The sequence below is a fragment of the Pteropus vampyrus genome, unplaced genomic scaffold (assembly GCF_000151845.1).
Source record: "Pteropus vampyrus isolate Shadow unplaced genomic scaffold, Pvam_2.0 Scaffold83, whole genome shotgun sequence".
NCBI lineage: Eukaryota > Metazoa > Chordata > Mammalia > Chiroptera > Pteropodidae > Pteropus > Pteropus vampyrus.
The window spans coordinates 7,526,211-7,545,586 of NW_011888864.1; the positions used below are offsets into that span (position 1 = coordinate 7,526,211).

Below are 19,376 nucleotides of genomic sequence, written 5' to 3' on the forward strand. Positions count from 1 at the left end.
CAGAGACAGAAAGTAGAATGGTGGTTGCCATAGGCTGGGGTAGGGGTAACAGAGAGTTAGTGTTTAATGGATACAGAGTTTCAATTGGGGAAAATGAAGTTCAGGAAATGGATGGTGGTTATAGCTCTACACCAGTATGACGGCACTTAGTGCCACTGAAACATAAACTTAAAAATGGTTAAAATGGAGATTCACAAATATAGTGGACAATCTGGTGATGGACAGAGGGGAGGGGAGTGGGGGGACTAGGAGAATAGGGTGAAGGGTTAAAGAAGTACAAATTAGTAGTTGACAGATGGTCACGGGGATGGGGAGCACAGCATAGGGAATGCAGTCAGCATTAATATATTGGCTAAGTGGAAAACCAGAGGAGAGAAGGAACAATTAGAGGGATCATTTGATAAACCATATAAATGTCTAACCAATGTACTGTATACTTGAAACTAATTAAAATAAATTAATTAAAAAATATATATACATATAGGAAATCTTAGGCAAGGGGGAAAAAGAAGTGTAAAATGGTAAATTTTATGTTATGTATATTTTACTACCACAACGAAAGAAGATGAATGAATAAATGTCCGAGAATCAAAATCCCCTGGGACGTATTAAAAGGGTCTTGAAGAAAATACATGCCATTTTCCAGGAATGGTGTCCACCAAGCAAGATACCATCCTAGGCCAAGTGCCAAGAAATTACATAATAAGGAGCAGAAGACTTGATTATTTCCTCGAATCTTCTATTGGTATTAACTTTAAAAAGAAAAACAAGCTGCCCAAGAATAAAGTTCTAGAGCAAAATAGCACCTGAACCAAGCGGATTACTTTACTTTTTTCAGTTGTCTTGTCAGGAGTTCTTTCCAGAGGGATGTTAGAGCCAGTTTGTATCAGCTTGTGAGAGCCACTGTTAAGTTTTCAGGAATTTTTAGCAATCAGTTGTTAAATAAAAACATTATTAAAAACTATATTATATAAAGTTGCACTTGTATTAAAAACAAAGGTAATGAATACTCAAACATCATCACTTCCTAATTATTCTCCTACATTTTTAATATGATCTATGCTCTTAAGATTATTTTTGCCTATTGTATCTGTACAGTGACAATATTACAGAACAGTGTGCTCCTGCACACACCTTTCTTTGTTCAACGATATCACGTTGGTAGCCTGAAATCTGGCCAATGGTGGGAAAACTTACACCATGGAAATCAACGAACATGATGGACCAGAGTGCTGTTTGGTTTTTCTTATTCAAGAGAGCTGGTCATTAAACTGGTTCTTTCCCAAAGTACTCCGTCAATAAAATCATGTACCTTACAAAAAATAGTCATAAGCTTAAAGATGACCAATTATTAGTATTAGCCCAAAACATGAGAATGAATTTTTTTTTTAATCCACAAAAGCAGAGTCTGTAAGGTAACTGAAACAATCTTTTGGAAAGGGGAATTTCTCACAAATTCTGAGAGAGTATTCCTGAGATGCTCTGAAGGATGCAGAGGCTGCTACTTCTACATACTGTCACCACAGGCAAGAATAGAATGGATTTTAGAAAGCTGGGCAATAACATTTTGATATTTTTTCCTTCTGATATTGTTTAATGCATAGTCATACTTTTTTAAAAGACAAAAGCAGGCTCACACTACATAATTATAAAATGCTTTTAAATTTTAATATAGTGTCAATAATTTTCCAATTATCGAATAATCTCTCACACCCTTATTACAGCATGTACTTTAAAATGACACACTAAAATCCTTGCTAAAATTGAAAGAAGATCATTCACAAGGTAAAAAAATGAAAAGAATTAGTAAAAGGATGGTGGAGGCAATGAATATGAGTAGATGTTTGACAACACTCCCCAGCCCAGCTTCTGACCCTCAACATATCTTACACATCAGCTGTTTTTCATTAGAAAATAGCTCATGGAGTAGGGACACAAGCAAAAGGCATATAATAATATGCACTGTAAATATAATCAACAGCAGTGGCTACATAATGAAAATGTAGCTCTCTTATTCAAAAATTATTAAGAATTTCAAGACAGTGACAGAAGAGCATTAATTTAAGTGTTGCACAGGTCACACATCCATGAAACTGGCCATGAAAATCAACAAAGGTAAGAGACTGAGAGTTCAGAAAAAATAGTTCTCCATTGTCTCGAACATAATTATTACAGATAAAATTATCTCTCTAAAAAAAGGGGGCTCAGAGACTAGACACAAAGTTTCCAAGAAATGATTAACACGAGATTTTAAATGGATTGAAGGAGCTAAAGAAATAGATTAGAAAAAAATTACAAAATGGAACTTATACAACTGAAACAATAAAATACAGAGTAAGCACCTAAACACACAAAGAGACACAGGGAACAATCTTGAGGAGACCATTAAAAATTAAATGGAAAGAAGCAAAGATGCATAAATAAATAACTGCAAAAATAGACACTAGATTTGGAAGACAAAAGAGACAGAATATAGCAACTACAGTTCTTGAAAAGTGAATATTATTCAAAGTATGTGCAAAAATATTAAAAGAGCTAATAGAGGAAAACTTTCTGATGCAAAGAAAGACTTGGATCTATAGATAATCATGGTACAGAAGTCCCAGGAAAATGACATTAAACCACCAATGCCCAGATAGGCTGGTAAAGATTTAAAGTCCAAAAGAATAAAAGAATTCTATGGGCATGTCCAATGGAAAAAGCTAGTCATGCGCAAGAAAGAATAACATTAACCTTGCCTCTGCTTCAGGTCCAGAAATATCCAATGCTAAAAAAGGATGGAGAGCAATGTCTGAAATTCTGAGGGCAAGAAAGTGTGAACCAAGAACTTGCCACTCTGCCAAATTGTCCTTCAAATATAAAGGCAAGAAACAGCCATTTTCAAGCAGTTAAGAACTCAGGGAACACAGTACCCACAAGGACTTCAATCTGTCAATGAAATTTGGCCAACTTAGAATGAATCAAAATTTTAAAAACTAAAGAATGCCAAAACCACAGTCAAAAGACTACCGATAAGTACTGAACCATCCAAGAAAAAGGACTAGTAAAAGGGGTATGAGAATTGATATTAGACAGAATATAAATCCTGCAATCCTCATAAAAATCCATAATTTATAAATATTTGGAACTGGCAGAAAAAGAGGTGGCATAAGACCAGTACTAATTTTTTTTACCTTTCAAAGGAGGAGTTAGTATGTCTCCATTTGAAATAATTAGTTTATTAGTTTATAAATTATTCCAATTTCAACATTTTTTATCTTTTCTCATAAATTTAGCTTCTAAGATACCTCCAATCTCTCGTGGCAAAGAAGTCAGCATTCTCTCAGTCTCTCTTCAATTTCCTTTTCTTTGCTTTAATTAAAGTCAATTTTATTTTATATCATTAAGTACAATAACATGTATGGTAAGATTTCATCCATCCTTCTGGCTTTACCTGTGGTAAGTTCTAGATGAAACTTACAAAACATTAACAACAGCAGAGTTTTTGAGGAATCAAAAGTTATATGCACATTTCCGACTGCACAGGGGTCAGCACCCCTAACCCCCAAGTAGTTCAAGAGTCAACTGTATGTATTTCTAAATGGTAAGATTTGAGCAAAGTTTTATTTATTTATTTATTTCTTCTTTGTACTTTTGTGTTGTTTGACTTTTTTTTTTTGTAATAGGAATGTATCACTTCCCCCCAAACAAGTCACTTTTTAACAACAAAGAAAGTCTTATCATTACAATCTAAAAAACAAATTTTATTGGTTTTGCTTTTCTCCATTCCTGCCAGGCAGGCAAAAATCTAAAGTTTATTCATGTCTTACTATTCCTATTATCTCTATTTTATAGGGGATAAAAACTAAAACCCAGAGTAGCTAAGTAATCTGCTTGTGGTCACCGAGCCAGGATGTGACCTTAGGCGGCCAGGAGGGTTTCACAGCATGCGGGCTGACAGAATTACTGGAGTTAATTTGGTTCACTTCAACTTTTTTTCCACTCAGTAGGCTTGTCTGTGCCTCTAGCGGCAGGAAGCAGTGTGATCTGAAATGAAACAGGTATACTTACTGATGTCTGGTGGATGTGGAAATTGGTACAACTCTTTTAGAAAGCAATCTGGAAAGATGTATTCAGGACCTTAAAAATGCTTATATATTTTTAACACAGTAATTCTATTTTTAGGAATCTAACCTAAGAAAACAATCATAAAGACAGGGAAAAGTTTATAAGTAAAGGTATTAAATGGAGGATAATTTATACTTTAAAAAAATCAGTAATACAATGTCTGACAACAGAACTGGTACAATAAAGCACAGTAGAATCATACACTTAATCACTATGCAGGCATTTAAATGTACATTTCTTAGGAAGAAATCCTAAGTGGCATGGGAAAACCTTATCAAGTGAAGAGAGCCCACTTGCATTACTAGTTAAACACAGCAGACTGCACTCAGGCACTCACGCCTACTCCCTCCCCAAATCTCATCTCAAGGACAGTAATTAAATTAAAAGGGCAGGGTCCCCGCAAAGGAGGTCAGAAGCAAGACATAGAAAACAAGAATGTCAATAACGTTATAGAAGAAAGAACGTGAACTGAAGAACGTTAACCAACTTAGAAGAACATGAAACCTAAGCCTGCAAAAGGGGATGGCAAGAAGCAACTCAACAATACCAAGATAAAACTCTGGCAAGCTCAGGAACTGCAGGCATCAGATAGCACTGAAAACAGGGAGCAGTGAACATGAGAGACCCGATGAGATCTGAAAAATCCTCTACCATTGTGGCCTGGCGGATGCAGGACATTTCCCTCTGGTGGAGATTGAAGCTGGAGGTCCCCAAGAAAAAAAGATGAGTTCCAACTCAATCACATCGAGGCCAATGAGATTTCAAGTGCCTCATTCTCACACATAAACAGTTAAAAATAACCAGATATTTGAGGAAAATTCTAACACTAAAGATGGGAACCAATCAAACAGCTGAAGGAAAGGAAAATCTAGAATTACTATCCTTTAGAGAGAACGGACAAATGATCAATAGTTCTTTAACTGTAAATTCATTCATCTCACTTGTTCCCATTGGGGATACTTTGGGGTCCAGGAATAGAAACTCATACAGCTTTTCCCTCATCCCACAGCAGCAGTGTTTGGGAGAACTTTGCAAGAGTTAACCTTCATCTTCCATACTAGTAAATAGACAAAGCATAAATGTGAAAAAAAAAAAAAATCAAGAAATTACACATACCACTTTACAGTATACATCTGCTGAATGATTAAGAACTGTAATCAATCAAAATTATATAAACAAACTGTTTCAAAACTTAATTGTGAAGTTAAACACAAGAAAAACAAGAATTAAAATAAATGAATTACCCCTAGGTATTAAGAATTAGTGTAGATGGGCAGGGCATGGGACAGCTGACTTTCATTATAAAATAAGCCTTTATTTAAATATGTGCATGTGTTTCCTTCATAAGAAAAATTTTAAGTGGCTGCAAAATTATATATGCTGTGTGATATGACAGCCAATAAACAACTAGATGTTAAGAATACTAGAAAGAATATACATGAAAATTAATATTGGTGAACTTTCGGGAATAGAATTACAGATGTCTTACTTTTTCTTTATATTTGTGTGTGCGTGCACGTGCATGCTTTTTATTTTCTGCACTGAGCACAGATTAGTTTAAATCTTTTAAAAGTGTATGTGTTTTAGGACAACCACTATTGCAGTGGAATGACCCTAATGGAAGCCTTATCAGGATGTCATAAAAAACGAATGTTAGTCGAGGGAGTTGAGCAGCAAATGAAGAAGATTCTTTCAAGAAACCTGAGAGTGAAGAAATCAGTCAATATAGGAAATGGTTTAAGGAAGAAAGTTTTCTGTTCATTTTTAAGATGAGAAAGACTTAAGTCTGTTTCTGGGCTAGGAGAACAATTGGAGAAGATTGAAGAGCTATTGGAGCTCAAAAATCCCACTTCTGGGTATATTTCCACCTCACAAGATAGCAACTTATTCCTCTCCCAAGACAAACACAAACCTCCATACCCACGTTGAGCTCTTTGTAAGATACTATGTCATATATTATGCAAATTTTCATAGAAACGCATCTCACATCTCAATTTTGGCTGTGAATTCCTTGAAGACAGAAACCATGTCTTATACTTCCTGTTTTTGAATGGCCAACAGAATAGGTGCCTCAAAAAAGACTGGTTGCTTAGCAAAAAGTTAATTTAGCTGCCCTACAGTGACCCAACCTGACCTTAACCTTGAATCACACCCACCCATCCCCATCAGCCTAGGTTTCAGTCAGAGACAGGGTAGTGTTTAAGGGGAAAGACCCAGTAGCAGCCCTAGGTTTAAATCATGGCTCTATCGATTATCAGCTGTGTGACTTTAACAATTTGCTTGACCTCTCCATGCCTCAGTTTCCTCATATGTAACAGTATCTACCTCTCAGTGTTGTTTTGAAAAAGCAATATATATAAAATGCTTAGAACCATGACTGATATATATAGTATGTGCTCTAAAAGTGTTGGTTATTATTCAAGGAGGGAAAATGGCACTGGGTTAGGAGACAAGGCAGAGAGTGCAAGTGGTCCAAGAAGTAAGTCATTTCGTAGAGCTTTCTCTAAGAACTGTCTTTGCCAAAGCTAACAGCACAATGCTTCTGAACAATGACTCGCTGTCTACTCCCCATCGCTCAGCTTCTGCCAGAGCTGTCAAAGGGTGATTTTACTCACTTTTCAAGCCTTCCAAAAACATTTGGAATTTGCACAAAAGAAGAAATATGAAACTTTCAGGCAGTGATAAGCTTCTGCTCCAGGGTTTTCTTTGCAACTCTTACTTGGGTTTCTGTCACAACACTGGAGGTGTGTTTTAGAACTCCTGAGGCGTGCTAGACTCCGCTATACTTCTGTTTCGAGGCATCGAACTTTGAAAACATTCCAAATATACACTAAAACAAATATATATTTTGTCCTACTTTAAAAAAACAGAATAAGTCTCATCATCGATCACTTGCAAAATTAAAGCAGAAAGGCAATCATTGCAAAGTGCGGCTAAATTTGGTAGTTTTACTGCTGGTAAACAAAAGTTGTCAACATTTTGGTCAATTTCCTTCCAGTCTTTACTCTGTGTATTTTTAATATATGAAATATACATTGTGGAGTTGGAAGGAAGAAAACCAGAATTTCAGTGGAATCCAGACATCCACTAGCAGCTGAGTCCTTCCAATCACCATACTCCAAGATCACAGCTGTGGCGAGTCCCTGGCTTTTGCTTAAATAACTGAGAGCTGGGAATAAGAACACTTTCCTGTCAGCGCCATCTCTGTCACAGCAAACTGGGGGGAAGTGAAGAGGGCAGTGTGGGGACTGTGGTCACTGATACTATTTTCTCTGGATTATGGTCCCTTTCACTAGTCTCTCACCACATCACACCCCAATCTGAATCTCCGAGTCAAAGAACACATCTGCCAGGCTACAGTTAAAAAGCAACAACCACCTCGACTTCCTTTTCATTCATTAAAGGTACATGTAGTGGCTGGTCAGTAAGTCTTTCTGGTCAACATGAGAGTGCCTGTTACCACACCCAGGTGACAAAGATCTGGCCAAGCCAAACAACACTTAGATGCTTTCCTTGATTTGTGAGAACTTACCGAGGCGACCCCCACCCCAGGCCCACTTCTGGCCCCCATGCCTGCGGGAATCTGGTTATGGGCTTTCTCAAATCTCGAAAATACCTTACAGGCCTGCAATCCAGGGTTGCAAACCCTGTAGGACTCCAAAGACTCCAGACTGAGAGACAAAAACATAGAGTAAAAGAAAATTAAAACCTGAAGAAATTTTACCCAGGTTGATTGATATCCTGAAATATACAAAATGCCTCCTAAGGAATTTTCATAAGTACCACCTGAAATTTAAGCAAACTATGGAACGATCTGCCATTGACTTTTTACTTATGCCAACTGCCCATAAAATTCCTCTCCTGCTTTGCAACGACAAAACTCTCAAGAACAACCTAATTAAACATGAGATTTCCTGGCTTACAGCTACGCAGAAGACTAAAATGCAATGAAATGAAGCTGAATTTGAGAGGAGCTGTACGCCTAACTGATTGAGTGAATTGGGTTTGTTTTTCTTGAAACGCATATCCAACATCAGAACTAAATATAAGAATGAAAGACATCCTTAACTACTTTTATTTATGAAGCAGCCAGAATGCAGATTTTCCCACTTATCTAATGCACATTTTTCAAAATGTGATTATGCAGCACTATGAATGCACCTTTCTGGCACAATTTGTCAGCCTGCCTTCGCTGTTGGGTGGTTGCCAGTGCAATACAATAGAGTGGATCTGCTGTCTCTCACTCCAGCTTTCAGAAATGTGCTAAATTATCCCATACTCTCACCGGGCTCTAAATCCTCTACCCTATCTGATTTTGCACAGATGTTCAAGGAGAAAGAATTTTTTTTCTTTAAATGAATGTCAAGGGCCTGGCAAAATACTGTGCAAAGAAATGCAAAAGCCAGCACTGTACTGAAAGGCTGGTTATTAGCTCACTTCCTTCTCTTTCCAGCTTCTCCACCTCCAAAAAAGTAAACATGGAAACTACCGCACTAGCCCAAGTTCTAATAAAAAATTTTAAAAAATTAAAAATATAAAAACCAGGAAGTGGGCAGGTTATGGGCTCACAGGTAATTTTTTTGTTTCTTTATGCTGAAGCTGTTAGTTTTGTGGGAATTTGAAGGGTACTCTGCTAGAGGCAGCCCTGTAATTCCCATTCTTTTGGCTACCATCCCTGGGGAGGTGAGGTCATGGGGAAATTCCGAGGGGGTCACATAAGCGCTCAATGGCATTGTAAAGTAGCCTGAGACCAGTCCCACAACCCCCTGTAACACCCTATTTTCAGAACCTTGCTTATTCTGTCAGTTTCTCCCTCTTTCCCATCACTTCCCATGGCCACCAAGAACTCCCAAAGCAGCCAAAATTAAGTCAGGAGCCTGGCATCTGCTCGATTCCTTCTCAGCAATGTCTTATGTATGGCTAATCAGAACTAGAATTCTCATACTTCTCCCCACCCCACCCAAAAGAACAGCACCAAGCAGAGAAAACACAGCAGGATTACCACGTCCCTGAGTTGTCAGTGACATCTTCTCTTTGTTCCATCCAGCAGAGAATTGCTAAACTGATGTGAGGCTGGCAAGCACTCACGGAGTAAAAACATCTGTGGTCAAGAGATTTAAAAAGAAACAACAAAACAAAACAAAACAAAACAGAAAAAAATACCTTTCAGACAGACTGTATTTAATTTTCTGTGTGAGAGTGAGAAAAAAGGGACAGAAAAATATGAATGATGAGCATGCAGATACATGCAGAGGCAGAGCTATGTTTAACAGCAAACCTATCACATAACAAATCATATAAATTCTCTTCAACTAATTCACAAATATCAGAATGAATCTGCATCCTTCGAAAATAAAAATTTTGTACAAATTTTTAATAATTCAATTCTGGTATTATTACTGCTTCTACAGTAATTATTTTGATCATCTTATATTGCACCTTAGCAAAATAAAATGAACTTTCAGTTGAACAGGGCAGATAAACCACATGCCTTCATCACTTCTTCCACCAAAAATCCTACCAAAATGATAGTAAACCTACCTTTTTAAAAGGACAAAAAAATATCACAGCAGAGACGAGAGCAGACAAGCAACTAACCCTTGGATGATGGGAAGCAGAGAGAAGTAACTGATGATTTGTACCCTAAGTGATATTCAGAGGGGTTCTAACAGATAGGCTAGTTCCTGCCCACAGTCCCAGGGAGGCTCCTGCTGAAGGGAAGGGTGAGTGGTGGAGTGGAACAGAGGATGCAAGTTAGATACAAAGAAGATGAACTTTGGGGTCCCAGGTCCTCTCCCACATCTGCCCCAACTGCCAACAGAGAGTTTTATTATCCAAAGAAATTGAACCAGGGAGATCAGAAAGTCACATAACACCAGGCACAATGAGAAAGAGTGATCTGATTCATGGCTGAAAACACAGTAAGAAGTGGTGGGAATTAAGGAAAAGTCTACCTACTACCCCATGGGACCCACAGTCTCCTTCCTCCATCTTGCTTCCAAAAACTTGTAGCTTACCCGGGCCTATTCCAGGTAAAGCTGGTGAAATTATTCTCTGGGGAATCTCAACAAACAGAAATATTGACATTTGTGGGTTTCTTCTAACAAAAATACCAGTCACCGCTTCACACTTTAAAGAAAAATTAATAATTGACAAGCCCTGTCCACGTGCAGAGATTCAGATCAGATTTTTGTACTGACTCTTAATACCTGCTCTTAATAAATAGCCAAGGATCAGCAAACATTTAAGGAAAGCCTATAAAACAAAAGTTGGGACCAAAACACAGAGGAGAAAAAGGGTCTTCTGAAAGCAAGCAGATGTTATAGGGAGAAGAGGGGGGGAAAATTGTTTAATCTAGAATTAATATTCCTAGAGAGAATATCATATCTCAAAGTACAGGGAGAGATGCTATGAAAAGAGGCCAACAACTCTTAGAAATTAATGACGCAGATAACTGACATTTTTGTTTCTATAGTTAGCTGAACAGTTAGTCGGAGGAAATTTCATAGCAAGTAGAGCAAAAAATAAATACATGGAAATTTAAGAAGATAATAAGGAATTATCTAAAAGGCCTTATACTTGGATAATAGGAATTACAGAAATAGAGAATTAAGAAATATATACGCATATAAATTTTTTTAATTCAAGAAATGTCCCAGAGTGATAGACCAGGGTCTCCGGACTAAAAAGAAAAGCAAATGTCCAGCATAAGTAATTTAAAAAGGACCCACTAGAATATATGCCAAAAACTAATTAAGCGAATATTTTTAAATGTTTCAGAGAGAAAGAGAAAGAAAATAAATCACATACAAAGGATGCCAGAAGACAATAGAGCAATGTCTTCAAAATTTCAAGGCTAATATGTTCAATTCCACATGCAGTAAAATTATCAAACAAATCTAAGGATACATTAGAGATTTTTACAGGCAAAGATTCAAAGAAATTTAGCTCCCTTGCACCTTTCTGAGAAAGCTACTGGAGTATGTCTTCTATCAAAAAAAAAAAAAAAAAATGGAGTAAACCATAAAATTAGAGGATATGGAATCCAGAAAAGAGTGAGTAGAGGAAAGGAGACCAGTGAAGGAAAGTGTCTGAATGATGGTTGTGTACTAGGCCTGGAATACAACTCATTTCAGACAGGAGTTACAGGATGGGGGTGCTACAGACAGTGGTACATTAGACGGAAAACTGAATGCTATGTGATGTGTTTTAAAGTTGGTGTTTTAAAACACCAATGTGTTTTAAATGTGTTTTAAAAAATTAGCTGAAAGAAAATTGACAGGTCTGTTGAAGTGATTTGGAAGAAATTAGCAATGTGTACACATAAAATCAAGAAAATTTTTAAGAAATGAATTATCCCCAGGAAAAACAAAGTGTTTGAAGAAAACAATCATAAGACAGAGTCTGGCTCAGCAGTAAACACTTCACACAATGACGATAACATACACGCCAACTACTGAGTTCACCAAACACTGCACTGTAACCACAGTGGGAGGGGGAGGGAAGGAGAACACGGGTGAGGTAGGGTTCAGAGAGCTAAGTCACTGTCCACAGTAAGAAGTACAGAGGACCTGAAAGTTTTAACTTCTTCTTAAATGGCCTTTCAACTCATCTTGTTTTCAGATCTTTCGCCTAGCCCACGAGGACTCCCTACACATTGAAAGAGGGGCTCCACCAAAATGAGGGACAGGCCAGATTTCCTACATCGGGAGACAGAAGCAAAGGAATGGCTGGGGCAACCGTGAGGCAGACCGCAGGACGCTGAGCAGGCCAGAGGGAAACCCAGCCCAGACTGGAGCAGCTCAGAAGACTTCCAGACAAATCTCAAGAATAAAACACAGAATATCTGAGCACCTGATGAATTTGAATATACTGAAAGGTATTTAGGCAAGAGGTGAGAGTCTTGGAATGAATTGGATAAGATATGGAAAATGAAGCGAAGGAAAAGCTAGAGAATTATTAACTCCAAGGAAAGCAAAATTGGGCAAAATGAAAAACAGCCATGGTATAAACATGAGCCACACTGCTCCGTGGTCAATAGTCAAAGCAGAGTCTATTACAAGAGCATGACTCCAAGCACTAAGCTATTGGGAGGTTTCTTTTTTATTCTTGTATAGTTGCACATCATTCCCACAGATTATTATTAGAAAAAAAAAATAAAGTTATATCCCACATTACTCTTTGAAGCAACATAAATTAAAAAAAAAATAAACCATAAAGTTCTAAGAAAACATGAGATTTTTAAAAAATGCCCTCAGACTGAGGAAGATCTCTCTAAACATGACCTAGATCCCAGATGTCATAAAGGAAAACACTGATGATAAAGTACAAAGCTAAAAAGCAAAGTACAGAGTAGGACAAAGCATTTGCAATACATCTGAGGAAGAGGTAATTTTCTCCATATGCAAAGGAACACCTACAAATCAATAAGAAAAATATTAACTTAATATTTACTTAATTACAACCTAATAGAAAAATGAGCAAAAGACAGGAACAGGTAGTAGACCTAAAGCCAAGAAAATCCACATGGCTCGCCAACACTGAAAGTATGTCCAACCTCAACCAGTAAGAAGAAAAATGCGCAATGACAATTAAGAAAAACTGACTATCAGATTTAGAAAGATGAAAACTAACAGGCAGTTTAGCATGTGATTAAGATTCAAACCGCCACTTACCGGATGTGGCCCTTGGGCAGCTTACATCATGCCTAGTGCCTCAATTTTCTCATATATAAAGCTGTGATAATGATAGTACCTCTAAGGGCTGCTCTGAGGATTCAATTAGTTAATATTTGTAAATCATCTGAAATAGTTCCCAGTACAAAGTAAGCACTACATAAGAGTTGGTTAAAAAAAAAAAAAATGAGTATAAACTTTTAGAGGACAATATGGTGGTATCTATCGACATTAAAAGCAAACATACCCTTTGACCACAGATCTAGAATTTATATTTCGGATATACACACAAAGAGACAACAAGAATCTTCACTGCAGCATTATTTATAACAGCAAAATATTCAAAACAACCTAAATGTCTATCAACAGGGATAACTTTACAAACAATTAAAGATACCCCTATAAAATGGAATATTATGTGCCAATAAAAAAGATGAGGGAGATCTTTATTTACTCACACAGAACAATCTTCAGGGTGTATTAAGTGAAGAGAACGATACAACACAGTATATAATATATGCTACTATTTATGTTGTCTACGTAGAATCATGAATGATTCTTTCCAAAGTATTGGAAAAATCTCTTAAAGAGAGTAATTTTTCCCATATGACTTTATTTTCACTATTTGCTTAACAAACCTTGTTCCCAAAGCATTGTGTTAAAACAAACTTCAGTCAAACAAAGTAAAAAGCCTTGAACTCTGAATTAGTGGTGTTTAAAACCAAGGTATGTTGGTCCAACTGTGGAGTGGCATGTTCACAACATCTATTAAGACTTCAGTAGTTACAATTCATCTTAAAGCACTGATGTTTCTCAAAAAATATTTCATCTCCTTTCATATCACCATAATGTGCCAAGTTGCAGTACAATTTAAATTTTAAAAAAGATAAATAACACAAATTCAAAAGAAAAAAAACTCAGAAGTAGAAATTTAAATCAAACTTAAACATCATAGTATTTTGGACATAAATGATAAGATTAAAAGAAGAATAATATTACTCACTTTGGACAACTGTAACTGCTGAACATTTTGGCCCAACAGACTGGCTATATTTCAGAGAGACAGAGGCAGACTCCCTTCTCACACAAAAATACACATTAGACAACAGAGGAGGAAGCTACAATAGCAATGAAGAATACAATATAATTCTTAAAACAATTAAGAATATGAGCTTGTTTCATATTTTGAAAAATATCTACGCTCTCTAACTGATTCATAATGCCTCCACTGGATTCATAGCAGTTGGTAAAAATGCATATAAAGCGAAGACCACAGATGTGCCCCTTTGCTGTGTAACCAAATACAAATCAAGAGTCCAGAAATTCAATTGGGAAGAATCAAGAGATTTTGACTTCAACATAAACCCACCAAGAACACCCCAGACTTTCTGGCTCTTTTGGTCTCAAATTAATGTGCTCTTTGCCCCATTCTCAAAACAAGAGTCCCTGAAACTGCTCAGTGGTTGTCAGGTAAACAGAATCCAGATGTTCAGCCAACTTCTGTATGGCTTAAACAAATGGCACGCCTTCACAAGGTGGCCATCAAACCAACAAATGTTAATGGAGGCGGAATATCCATATGTCAATTTCCTGGTCCTTTCTTTCCCTCCCCTCCCCCTTAATGCCATTAGGCAAACTGTCCACTAAAATAAGACTATTTACTGGAGTTGGTGCCAACAACATTACTCATAGACTCAAGCAATCCAGTCATTTACTCAGAGTTCAGTTAAAGAGGAGTAATGAGAAGTATTAGAAAAGCCCATGTTAGGTTTAAGTTACAGGCCAACAATATAGGATATCGTGGCCCCCAAACAAGACTTTTCCCCCTCTAACTGGGTGTTTTGTTTTTACGATTTTGAAGCTCCTGATTTGCAAGGCGCCCCAGCCATTCACAGAACACTGTTAAAGAATCTCCAATGTTAAGAGAGGCTAACCGGGCCTATACTGAGAGAGGCTGAAAATGAACTCCAGAAGCTAAAGGACAGGTACTCTAAAGTAAAGGAAGAGTGTCTGAGGGAGAGGGTGATGCATAAGTTTGGATTTGCCATCAATGTGTGACAATAAATTCAAGGCTTTTACAGACCAAGGGGGTGAAACTGCTGGTGAGAAGGTCAGCTGAGGTCGGAAAGGTTCAAGGTAATTTTACCAACATGAACCCCCCAAAGGAGGGGTCTCATCTTCCTTCATTCATCAAAGACTTAATGACCACCGACAATGGGCCATGGCCTGTGCTAGCAGCAGCTATAGAGTGAACAAAATAAACCAGCATCTGCAGGTACAGAAGGGCAAGGTGATTTTTTCCAGCAACACAGCACTGAGAAAGCAGACATATTCCCAATTCTCGTTCACCCGCTTCCTTGGAAATTCTGCACCACTTCGTAGCCCTCAAGCTGGCAAACAGGCACGCCCCACAGTTTTAACTGCCAGAAGCATCCATCAGAATTAGGTGTTTCCTTTAACACTCAAGACTGTTCTGGAAACACTCCTACTACAATTCTATTTTCTAACTCGTGAAGAAGGCTGAACACTTCTAATAGAAAATGGATCCCAAAACCCCTCCCCCAAATGCCATTGAGAAAAAAAATCCAGTGATAAAAGAGAGAGACAGGGCGGGAGGAGTTTTCTTAGCTCCTAAATACTTCTGAGCACATTCTGGGAAATCTCCACATGATAAATATTCAAAAAGCAAGTCATCTGGGGACCACCCCTCCCTACTGTGAGCTCAGCCGCATTCCTCTGAGGAAAGGTCAACAGGAAATGACCTCAGGAGAGCTTTGGCCTTAATCACATTAATTTAAGGATTACTAAAGCAAGATTAAGGAGGGGAGAAATTCACAAAACATATGTATAATATACTATAAACTTGGAAAAAATTAAACATTGTAAAAAAATCTAAAAATTTAACATGCTGGATGTTGATGATGAGGGAGGGCAGAGGACATATGGGAGCCCTCTGTACTTTCTAATCCATTTTGCCGTGAATCTAAAACGGCTATAAAAAATAAAGTCGATTTGTTTTAATTAAGGAAAAGAAAAACTATACAGGCAAATATGAAGAAGAAAGCAACCTGAGTACGTGTTGCCTGACTACTTGTCTTCACCTTTCAAAGTTTCTATGATGACTCTATTATTTTTGCAATTAAAAAGACACACAAAAATAAATAATGTTATTTTTAAATGCTTAATTTTTTTTAAAGACTCGGTTAAACACAGCCAATTCCAACATAAAATACATTAGGCTAGACTTGTGATCTCTTTAGGACACCCAGGCTACCCAAGCCATTCTGCAAGCAGCGCAGGGGAGGGCCAGCCAGCCATTGCCCTGCACCAGGCTGGCCCACGCTGCCGCCTTGCGCTCCACTGGCCTGTCATCAGGCCAATGACCAACAGCATCTCCCTACCAGAGAGCCGGCATCAGCATTTGGACAAAGCCTCATTTCACAGCTCTTTTATTATGTGGCTTCGATTAAAAAAGAGAACTCCCTCCCACTACTGCCCACCCCAAAGTATTAATACCAAGCTACAGAAAACCCAGCTTCCTGGCTACAGTGACTGACAGGTAGGTCTTCATCTGACCTGGGCTTCAGTTTCTCAAAACCAAACTGCTCCGAGTAACCTGTGGTACCGACAGCTGTGTCTATCAGAGGCAGGGCAGTGTCTTCAGAGGTAAAGCCAAGGTAACACGTGTCTTTAAGACTGATTCATCCCCCAAAATGCCACAAAGGGGGAAAAAACAGTATCCCAGTGCTGAAAACAATGATGGAATCCTCCGTTGGCTGATTAAGCTGCCAGCATTCTGATAGCAGAACTGCTTGCTACTTAGGACTAAGGTGAGGCAGGTGAGGCACTTACTTTGGGTACAAAATTTAAAGAGGCATCAAACGCTCTATAATTAATTTTTAATGAATATTTTTTAATCAAGTAAAAAAATTCATGATAGACAAATTAACACAATTTTTAAATAAAGATGGGCTGTGACCCTGAACTTGCAGGATCAATCTCACCACATCCTCATTCCAGCATGCTCCAGTAAAAAGACCCCAAACCGAGCCACAAAGAAGAGCCTACGGCCATGCCACCCTGCACAAGCCCGACCCCGTCTGATCTTGGAAGCTAAGCAGGGTCGGGCCTGGTTAGTATTTGGACAGGAGACCACCTAGAAAGACCAGGTGCTGTAGGCTTAAAAAATAAGGGACTGTAAACTGACAAGGTCCTTGCAATCTGTGTGGTCAAGGGTTGCCTTGCCTAAAAAAAAGAGAGTAAACTTTAGAAAAACCTGATTTCACTTATTAGCTGTGTGATCTTGGACACGTTACCCAATAATCTAAGTCTCAGTTTCCTCTTCTGTAAAATGGAGATACTACCTTCCTCACTGACTAAATGATCAAATTAAAAAAATAGGCAGGGTGCCAACTACACTCTCTAGCACAGCACCTAGCATGAAGCCAGCTGGAAGTTCACACCAGATAGCCCAATTCCAAGGAGAAGCCAGACCATGTGTTCTATGTGCTGTTTGCCTGCCTAGTTCACTCGGTTGACTTTCAAGCAATTTTCAGATGGTTTGGATGAGTTATTAGATTTTCCATACCATCGCCCTAAAGACAGATTTTTCTTATCATCTCTTCGGTCTTCAGAAATGACGGCCATTCCTAGCGCTGAATAACGCTGGGGGAGTTAAAGCAAGTGGGGACTGGAAAACAGAAATGATGGCCACCCTGGTTAGCTCCTCAAGGTGAACAGGCAGGTGATGCCCCAGCAGCATGGCACGACTAGAAGCCCAAACCTGTGATTCTCAGCATTTTCCTTGCACAGTGAAGCATGGTAATTTTTTAAATAAAAGGAATCAAACCACCTGGACAGTTTATCCCCTGCAGTTTTTGCTAATTTACACACAAGCCTGGGAGAAGCGACCGTTCCCCCATGGCTGCTTCCCCCCCGTAGCAGCCATTGAGCCTTACTACCAACTTTGGAGCTGATCATGCTGACTCTAGGATTTATTTACATGACCTTGAAATTACTATTCTCAAATGGTAGTAATGCTTACGAATTCATGCTTATGAGTCATTCTATCTCTGAAACAAAAGCACCCCACTGATCTGGACTACAGACCTCAGGCAACCTTGAACTTCCAAACCAGAATAAAGAAATACCTTTTGATAATCATCTCCCTTAGAAGATAATCATCTGCCTCTCTCTCACCCAAGTGTCAGGAGCATCTATATTCCTTTGTTATGTGCCTTGGAAACACCAGGAAAAAGAAAATGGTCTTCTAGTAGATAGTTTCAATAATATGGCAGGAAAAGATCTGCAATGCTCAAATTATGTCTCACATGACTGTTCACACATATCAGGCTTAATAATCTCTAGGGAAAAAAATCTTAAAAGGTTTTCCTTTTCTTCTATGTCTGAAAAATAGTTTACTTTGTCATTTTAAATAACGTGGCTGGCTAATTACAAAAGCAATAAAAATTCATTAGGGGAAATTTAGAAAAAACAAAAAAGTTCAAGAAATAAAAAACACTCGCATTAGTCTTATCTAAAGAAAACCATGGGTAAAACCGTTTTCTCAATGCACATGAATATATATCTTACATAGATATATTTTAATTTTAAACATATGTGCTCATCTCTTAAGTAGCAAAACAAGAGTATAATCACAAGAGGTAGGCGACCCCCAGACACAAGACAATGAATAGCATTAAAGTCATACCCTCATCATGCTGTAGAAGGCCAAAGTGAGACTACATTTTACAAAGAAATGACTTGTGACAAAGTTTACCTCTTAAAAGAGTTTAGCTCTAACAAATATTTATTGAGCACCTACTGTTTTCAGGGCACTTTGCCAGGCACTGGGAATGCAGAGGTGTAAAATACTTAAGAACTTGCTCTCAGTGAGTGGGGAAAGACTTTCTGAGCTTCTTCCCTGATTCTGCCAATTATAAGCTGTGTGACCTCAGGCAAATCATTTAACATTTCTGTGCCTCAGTTTCCTCTGATATAAAATTGGGATTAAAAGTCAGGGCAGTTGGGATGAATTAAATAAATCTGTACACATTAAACACCTAGAATTCGGCCTGGGACTTACAAGTGCTCAATAAAAGTCAGTACTCAAATAAATAAAAAGAGCAAGGAAAGGAAAAGACACCAGTAGAAACACGAAGGTCCAGCTCAGCACACAGGAGTAGACCTCAGCCCTAGGAAAGGCCCCTGGAAGGAGGTGGGCAGGGCCTGGTGGGCGTTAGAGCTGAGAAATGGGTGGAAAGCCCTTGCATTCTCAGCAGAGGAGGCAGCAGGTGTAGAAATGGAGGGAGTGAGAGAAGGGCTCCTGTGGCTCGTTTTAGGGACACACATAGGTCAGCATGGCGGTGGGGGCAGGTTGGGGAAGGGTGAAATAAAGGAGGCACAGAAAGAAAATGAGGTGAAGATGCCAGATTTCTTTCAGCCACCCTTCTTTTCAGTTACAATTTAACAGCTAGAGTTACATTTATCCCACATCACGATCGCTTCAAAAAGAAAAGCTTTCTACACTATTCCAGTCGAAAGGTGCTGATTTGTGTATTTTATAATTACTTTTTCAAGCAAGCATTTTCTAAA

General features: G+C 38.3%; 1 protein-coding gene and 1 pseudogene across 1 annotated transcript in view; one reads left to right on the forward strand and one right to left on the reverse strand.

Annotated features, from left to right (window-relative positions):
• FARP1 (FERM, ARH/RhoGEF and pleckstrin domain protein 1) overlaps positions 1-19,376 on the reverse strand; it is a 280,577-nt gene that overhangs the window by 246,681 nt on the left and 14,520 nt on the right. The window lies entirely within an intron of this gene.
• LOC111741923 lies at positions 16,845-16,963 on the forward strand (annotated as a pseudogene).